Here is a 9,628-nt window from a genome sequence, read left to right on the forward strand (position 1 = left end):
AGATCATAGTTTAAGAGAAAAGACTACATGGTTTTAGTGAATAATAAATAGTATATTAAGTGGTACAATGGATAGAGTAGCAGGCCTGAAATCAGGAAGGCTTATCTTCCTGAGTTCACCAATACTGGCAAGCAACTTAACCCTGTTTGCTTCAGCTTCCTCATTTATAAAATGAGTTAGAGAAAACAATAATCATCAGTGTATTATCTATGCCAAGAAAGCCTCAAACGGTGTCAGAATTGGATATGACTGAAAATAATAATAACAAAGAACATGCTATTTTAATATGATAACTAAAAAAATCTCAAGCAATTCTAGGTTTCAATAATAAAATCTTCATTTCCAGAATGAAGGATATAATTAAAATGAAATCATCTTGGGATATGGGTTACTTAGTCCAACAAAAAAAATTTTTTTTAATTTGATACTATTTCTAGGTTTTCAAGAGATATCATTTGGTAGAATTAAATTATCTCTGGTTCTTTTAGGTAATATAAGGCAGGATAACAATAGTACTCCCTCTAAGTATTGTGAAAATTGAATGGCATATTTGTTACACTCTTAGTATTGTGCCTAGAAGTAGGATATTGATATACAAACAACTGATATATATATATATATATATATATATATATATATATATATATATATATATATATATATACATATACATATATATATATATGTTCATAAGCACACACAGATAAATACATGTTAATTATTTTTATTTTGTTGCAAAGCAGAAAGATTTAAATTCAGGAGAAGAAAAAAAAAATTCCTAACCAAAATGGAATGGCTTGGTGCATTTAAATTCCCTAAAATTGGATTTTTCAAGATGACCACTTACCCTTGACATTAAAGAGAACATACCTTTTGGGTACACAGTGCACCAGATAAGATCAAAGAGGTTGTGATTCCTTCCAAATGAGATTCTTCTATACAATGTATTATGCATCTTCATAGGTATTAAAGATAGTAAAATGACATCAAACACACACTTTATTTTCATTCGCTCATAGTGCACTTTGGCTCTTTATTATACATTAATAAGACATTCAAATATTCAATCCTATTGACTAGTTTTGATTTTTCCCATGTTTTCTAATGTCCTTTGTCAACATATAACAAGATGATGATGTTTTCCCTTCATTCTCAAAGAATATCATGACACCAGGGAAGTGATGCCATGACAAGTACCTGAATGGGATTTGAGTGAAGGGGTGCTTTGCTAAGTCACCAACCTCACTTTCTTGTCCAGAGCCACCTGGGTCCAGGGCCAGATATGAATTAGGACACTTGGAGCAGGCCTTGGATGTGAAACAAGCAGATTTAAATGACTTTCTCAAGGTCCCCCAGTTAATAAATATCTAAAGAATTTGAATTCAGGTCCTCCTAATTCTAAGGACATTGTTCCATTCCCTTTGCACCTTGTTGCCCACATATAACAACAAAATGATGACTGTCTAGTCACCTGTAAAAAGGTTATTTTAATACGTTCAGTACTATGAGTGAACAAACATAAGGAATTCATACCCTAAAGAAAATTTATTAGTCCATATGGTTCTTATTCAACAATGAAAATTAACTCAATAGAATTTCAAAGATCTGTCAAGACTAACAACAGAAATTTTTTAATCAACCTATAATAGATTACAAGAACCAGGATCCAGGAAATAAGGGGCTGAGCTAAAAGAATTTCAAACTGCTATTGCTTATTTCAAGGAAAGGAGAAGGTGCAATTGAATATCCAAGTTTAGGATGGAAGAATGAAGGCATAGCTGCCCTGAGTTAATAGTAAATTAGCAACTAAAAGACATCAGTAAAGCATCTTTTTGATAGTATTTAAATCTCTCTCTCAGTCTCATATTCAGACATTCTCTTTGATTCTCAACATCATGATTCTATTTCTTAAATCACACCCCAAAATATACAACTTTATGCTAAGTTTCAAATGCTATTTGCTCTAATTTCTGGCTTTGATATTCCTGTTTTAATTATTTTTCTGACATATGCATATGAATAATGTTTCATCATTTGAGAAACTTAAAAGTTCTGTGAGTTTTATTATGAACTATCTTGAGATCCACTGCTTTATACTTGTTCTAAAGGATCTCAAATACTCAAAATAAATCAATTTTTTTTTGGAAATTATTTTCTGGGGCAGCTAGGTGGCACAGTGGATTGAGTATTTGTTCTGGAGTCAGGAGGACTTGAGTTCAAATGTGTCCTCAGACATTTAATAATTGCCTACCTGTGTAAACTTGGGCAAGTCATTAACTCCATTGCCTTAAGTAAATAAAATTTAAAAACAAATAAAAGAAAGTAGATTCTAATGACAAAATTATTTTTAAATTTTGTGGTCAATTTTGGCATTACTGTTGATCAAGAGCATTCAATATTTCAATAGGGTTGATCCGAATTTGTTAATCTACTCTAGGTCTTGCTAATTGACCATTACTAATATGAAAATTAGAGGATATTTATGGTTCAATTAAAATGAAATGAGATGCCTTTGGTAAGAATAGTCATTCTTTCATTTAATTGAACTACTGGGCAGTTTAATAGAGGGGCAGGAAAAAATAAATTAGGTAACCATATCAAGCAGAGCTCAAAAATTATATTCTATATTTTGTACCCTGTGTGCTAGTATTGTATTAGTGTCATAGAGCACTATGAATCATCTAAATGTCCTTAACATTCCTCACATGAAGTTAAAATGCTGCAAGTTAAAAATGAAATCTCATTAATACATTTTTTACATATAATTAAATTTAAAAGATGAATAGAAATCTAATCTTTCCTACAAAGTATCCCTGAATACCTAAAGATTTTAAATATAGAAAATATGTTTCTTATTTTAATAAGCAATTCAAAGGAACTACCACATTAATTTGTTTAAATAAAATACATAAAAATCCAATGTATCCATTTCATCATTAGGTATTTATGGCATTACATGATATTTTAGTCATAAAATACAATATAATTTTTGGTTCATTGGCAACCTTAAAAATTTTCTTTTTCTTATATCTTAATATATATACTTAAATGGAATGCTAATACATCTTAAAGCTTTCTGCCAAATTCAAGCAGGAAAAAACATAAACTGCTGAAAGTAAAAAGTAGACAGTAAAGAATTATTGAAAAATGTCTGAAGACCCACCTTTAATGATGTAGAAATATTAACTGATAGACCTTTGTGAGTGAGAAACAAGGATTTTATTTCATTCTTCAAATCTTGTGGGAAAATCATTCATACTTCCATTTGGTTGATTTGTAATACTATGGAAGTAAAGTGAAATGAAGAATAAATTATCTAATAAATTTGATTAATACTGACATTCTTCGGCAATTCAAAAATCCATGATTTTGTCAGTGTAAGCATCATCCCATTGATATAAATTGCAACCCCTTTAGGTTTTAATAGATGATCTTTGTGCTCAGTCCTCAGTTAAATCTTAAAACAACACCAAAAAAATTAAGGCAAAACTCCATTCTTTACACAAAAATACCAGTGTCATGTATTAAAGGATATGTATTATAATGGAGATTATTTACTACAGGCCAGATATGAATGGATAATGAGTGCTAGAAAGTATAAGTTATTAATAGCCCCTCCAGTATGAAGAACAGAATCCTCTGAGTTTATAAAATTTCTTTTATTCCTAAATAAAGTAGTGGTAGTAGAGTGAAATTAGAAGTTTTAAGCTTCAAAAAAATGCAAATTTTGGTATATTACTTTTGCTTATATATTTAAAAAACTCCGTATCACATCAGACCTAATAATAATAAAAATTAACACATAGATCTTTTAGGATTTTTATTTTTGCATTTTATTATGTCAAAGTTTCCAAAGTATCTCCTAACAGAATATCTTCCCATAAATGGAATAGTATTTTAAAGAAAAAAATTTAAAAGGAATAGAAGAGAAAAAACTCAGAATCATGAACCAATATATCAAAAAAGTCTGAAAATATGTACATTTTGCAGTATTATCAACATAGTATTACTTGTGTCCCTCTTACCTCTGTAAAAGTGTAAGGAGGAAATGTCTTTTTATAATTATTCTTTTAAGACATGCTTTTTCATATTTATAATAGTCACTTTTTTATTTTTTATGGTTATCTTTCTGCTTTCATGCCATAGTCATTATGTAATTTCACACCCCCCCCAGCTCTGCTTCCTTCATTCTGAATTGTTTCATGTAGATTTTTCCATACTTCTCTGTATTTATCACATTTGAGATTTCTTAGAATATATTATATTAATATTCTGTTTCATTCAGATCCCACATTTTATCTTATGGACATACTTCTGTATTTATTTGGAAAGGTTCTAGTGTATTCCTTTTGTATGTGATATTTGCTTTTAGTTTTAGATAGTTTTATGATCTTAAAAATAATCTATGTGGATAATTTGTAGAAATTATATAAATGAGTGAAATACCTGGTCGAGGGATTTTCTACATTTGTTGAGATCTCGGAAGTGATTTTGTTTTTAATATGATTTTGTGTGATTAATAATGTTGATTGATTGAATTCCATTTGTTTTAATGAATTCTTCTATAAATTGTCATAATCTGACAGTGTTTTTTTAAACTTTTTGAATCAACGTAGATTAATGATATTGGTCTATTGTTTTATTATGCTTTGCCCTTCCCCTGTTCAAGTATTAGAATAACTTTGCCTCATAAAAGGATTCTTGTAGGGTGATTTCTTTCACAAACTTTGAGAATAATTCATATGATATTTGACCATATCTGATCTTTAAAATTTTCATAAAATTTCCTGTGAATTTATTCAGACCAAGAAGTACCTACACTCAACTTTCTCTACCTTTTGGCAATTCGTTCATTTCTAGTTGTATTTTCTTTTCTGAGATTTGGTCTCTATTTTGTCTTTTCTCAATTTAAATATTTTATGTTTTTAAAGAAATCATCTATTTGCGTGTGTGTTTATGGTATTAGTATAATTGGGTACAGTAGGTTCTAATTACTATTTTTATTACTTCTCCTTCTGTTGTTATTTCATCTTGCTCATTTGATATATTTGTTTTGATTTTCTGTCCTCTTTTTATTCAGAATGGTTAAGGAAATATCAATTTATATTTTTATTTTTCAATTTTATAGATTTTTTAATTTCCAAAGTTTCTGCTTCACCTTTAATTTTATGTTTGGTTTATTTATTTGTTAGTTTTCCAATTTAAAAATATAGGTTACATTAATTAATTTTTCTTTTCATTAGTCAAGTTTATCAGGAAATAAAATTTTGTTAGCATTTTAGAAATTTTGGTAGATTACTATGCTTTATCATTCTCCTTCATGTGATTATCAATAGTTCTTTGATTTGTTCTTTAACACAGTAATTATTAGGGATGTCAAAATTAACTGTACATTTGAGTTTGAGTCTTTTTTTTTTAAACTCCCTAAACTGATTGCTATTTTTATTATGTTATGGTCTATAAATGGTGCATTTGATATTACTTCATTTTTATATTTTTTCTTTTTTTAGCATGTTAAGAACTCTTTTTTTTTGCTTTTTTGTTTTGTTTTTGCCAAACAATGGGGTGAAGTGCCTTGCCCAATGTCACACAGTTAGGTAATTATTAGGTGTCTGAGGTCGAATTTAAACTCAGGTTCTCCTGACTCCAGGGCTGGTGTTCTAGCCACTGCACCATACAGCTGCCCCCATTTTTACATTTCTTTACAATCTCTCTACCCTAATAAAATTTCAACTTTTGTAAAAAGTTCCATTTGCTTCTGAGATACAGATATATATATATATATGTATATATATATATATATACATATATATATATATTGCCATTTCAAAGATATTATTTGTCTTTCAGCTCAATTTTACTCAGCAATTTGTTCAGTTTTACATTTTTCCTATAGTTTTTCTTTTTGTTAGAACTATTCAAAACTAGGGGAGGTCACTGAAGTCTCCTGATACTATTATGTTATTTTCTGTTTTTTTTAAATCTTTCAATTAGTGTTTTCTTTCTGAAAATAGATGCTAAAGCATTTGGAAGAAACAAGTTTAATATAACAAGATTTAGAAAGAATCAAAGAGCAGAAAGAGTACTGTCTACGGGAAAAAAGGCGAAGGGAGGAAGCAGAATATCAACTTTGCAAACTGCAATCTATTTTTTCTAGGTACATCCATGGTCACAATATTATCAACACACAAATCTGAGAAGCAAGGACAGAGGAAGGCAGTAAAAGAAAAAGAAGGACGTAAAGAATGTGCCTTAAGAGATTTTCTTGGAAATTTTAAAGAATTGGTTGAGAGAAAGGGGCAAATTTTTAAGGCTGAAGAAGAAAAGACATGGGGGGTACATATCTGTCTTCAGATGTTTTAAAGGCTACAAAATGGAATAGGTATTAAACTCTTTTGCTCAGTTCCAGAGGGCAGAAATAGGACCAGTGGGAGAAATTGCAAAGACAGAGATTGACTCACATACACTAACAAATGTACCACACATAATAGTTTACACTGTGTAAAACCCAGTAGCCATTAACATTCATTTGGAGTCTTCTTTGGCTTAATGTCTCCCACTATTATTTAGTCTATTGATAGCAGATCATGGATAAGAAAAGAGATTGATTACCAAGCTAAAATTCAATCAGCAGATTGTGATGTTGTTTTATGATCTCATCAGCACCATAAAATTAAATTACAATTTGTGATCCATCTTCCTGTTGTCTTTACACATTAGTTTTCATAATATATAAGAAAAATCAGTGAGTTTTGTCAATTAGTGTTTTAAAAATAAATAGAAAGACATTATAAAGTTAGTTGAATGACCAAAGGCTGTTTGAGAAAATGAAACTGACTGTTCTCCCATTTATAAAGAAACTTATATGAGATTGCTGAAGTAGAAACATGGAAATAAGAGTCAGAATACTGCTGTGAGAAAGGTTCAGCTCTTCTACTAATGATCTTTGTGACCTTGGGCAAGACACTAAATCTCTTTAGGGTCTCAGTTTACTCATCTGTAAAATGAGAGAATAAGATTACACCAACACCAAGGTTCATTTCAGCTCCATGATTTAAATTAGATTCTACCATTTTAACTATAATAGACTTTAGAGTGATTTGTCTTTATTAAACAGCAGCTATTTGGCTTCAGTATAGTAGCTTTAAGAATTGATTTTCAGGAGTTAGGTGGCACAGTGGATAGAGCACCAACCCTGGAGACAGGAGGACCTGAGTTCAAATCCAAGCTCAGACACAATATTTACCGACCTGTGTATCTTGGGCAAGTCACTTATCCCCATTGCCTAAAAAAAAATTGATTCAGTTAAAATTTTCATTCAAAAAATCAATGTAAACTTTGAAGCAATATGAAAAGACAAACCTTTTTTATTTTTCTGCCCAACCTGGCCAGCATGGTTGGATCCTGACTCTCAATTTGACTATGAAAATGCATAAGGTATTACATTTTATAAAGCTATAATGAATGTGAAATGTGAAAAATTTTGCCACTTAGAAAGGATGTGGGTAAAGAAAGAAGCTTGGTGTTATGCTATCAACAAGAGATAAGACCATTTTCAATTTATTAATTTAAAATTGCAGGCCGAAACTATATTTTATGACATCTTCTCTGATCCTCTGCATATTATACATCAAAATAGCAAATTATACAATAAAGAAAAAGAAATTTCAATTACCTCTGAACTAGGAAAATAAGAATCCCCCCAAAAAGGATAAAACTTCATGAACTAGCAGAGAGCCCCAATATCCCCTAACCCCCAGCTTATTCAACATTCACCATGCTCAGCAAGAGTACAAAAGCAGATCTATGAAACTGCAACAAATATCAATTCCATTCCTCAGTCCTCCTCCTCCTCCTTCTGTTGTCAGAGATCCAAGTTACAATGGGTAGAAATGTATTCGTGTTAAAATAATAGTGTAGCAATATTCTAGGCCTCTGTGAACAGAGGAAAAGAGGGACTTGGACAGGGAATTTGTCTCCTGGAAACAATATTTAATATCATTCCTTCCTTCCTCCTAGAAATATAGATATACAAAGACCAGAGAGAAGAAATTTGCCCAGACTGCTATAATAGAATGATGTCAGTACATGCAACTCAGAACACTGAAAAAGAGAAGGAATAGGGTGAGACATGTATAGGATGATGGTTTATGTCATTCTAAACTGTCTAAAAAAAAAGCTCATCTCCCAGGTACAGTTGAATGTGAAACTACTGAAATCATGGACTTGGAAACTGCAAATTGCCCAACATAGGTGGAGATTGAGATGTGCTGAGATAGAGGACCCAGGGAAAAAACAATATCAAAGTGAAGGAAGTCAAAAAGTGATCAAAAGGGAGAATAAAGAGGAAAATGGCTGAAATCATTAAAAAAATTCAGAACAAAGAAAATTTGAAAAACTTATAAGGAGATAAAGGAATAGATAAAGTACATTCACAACAACAAAATATGGTCTCTAGAGTTTTAGCACTTGTGAATAAATATTACAAAATAAAGGGAAATGATACAATGAGTTAGAGACCCCTATTTATTTTCAAGAGCATGGAACCATAATGATGATCCTGATCTATCTTCAAATAGTATCTGTTCTGAGATAATCCTGGATTTATATCCTATTCTATTCATTTAAAATTTCCAGATATCTATAGCATATACTATATTTATAGATTGTGTTGATAATAGTGCATGAAAAGAAAAAATTGTTTTTAACCATCTTTCTCCCATGAATTTACTATTTCTCAGTCATGTAAATCTCTCTGAACTTGAAGTTCCTTATCTAAAATGAGTGTGCTGAACTAGACGATCTTTTAAGTTTTTCACAACTCTGAAATTCAGTAACTTTATGTTAAATATACATATATATATACATATATATGTATATATATATATGTATGTATATATAACTGGACCAGTTATATGACCCCACTCTTTCCATGGATAGGTCTTTCAGGAAATCTGGTCCAATAAAGTCCAGATATAAGTAAGAATCATGCAAATAAATGATGCATAAACAATTATTATTCCTAATTGTAAGCTATTATAAACCGCTTCTATATCTTACAACAAATTTCTGAATCCTTATTTTCCATTTCATGTTGACTTGAATTTTGTCATCTTTCTTTTTGGCTCACTGTTACTTTTCCCAGATCACAGACAACCATATTTTCATCTTCAAAATCTGTCTTTTATCTTTTCTTCTTTCCTATTTTAAATATAACAAATAAAGATTCAATATATGAAGAATGAGAAAACAAAAGACATAAGAAACTAATCTGTTAGAGTTTGTCAAGAAAGTCATAGTTATTTTCATATACATAGAAATGAAAATATAAATGCATATGTGCTCACACATATACTCAATTTTCTCCCTTCGGTTTCTTTCCCTTTTTTGTTTTCTCCTTTACATTTTGAAAATATGTTTTATTGGTGCTTTCTTTTGTGACTTCTCTAGTGATAACAGAAATAAATGCCCTACTTTAATTTATTGAGAGAGTGTGTGTTTGTGTGTGTGTGTGTGTGTGTGTGTGTGTGTGTATTCCACCAAAATAAATCATCATATTAGTTGTGTCTGAGAATGCCAATATTTTGTATCTTTCGTCCAACACCTCCCAGAAAACCTTGAAGAACTT

The sequence above is a fragment of the Macrotis lagotis genome, chromosome X, assembly GCF_037893015.1.
Source record: "Macrotis lagotis isolate mMagLag1 chromosome X, bilby.v1.9.chrom.fasta, whole genome shotgun sequence".
Classification (NCBI taxonomy): Eukaryota; Metazoa; Chordata; class Mammalia; order Peramelemorphia; family Peramelidae; genus Macrotis; species Macrotis lagotis.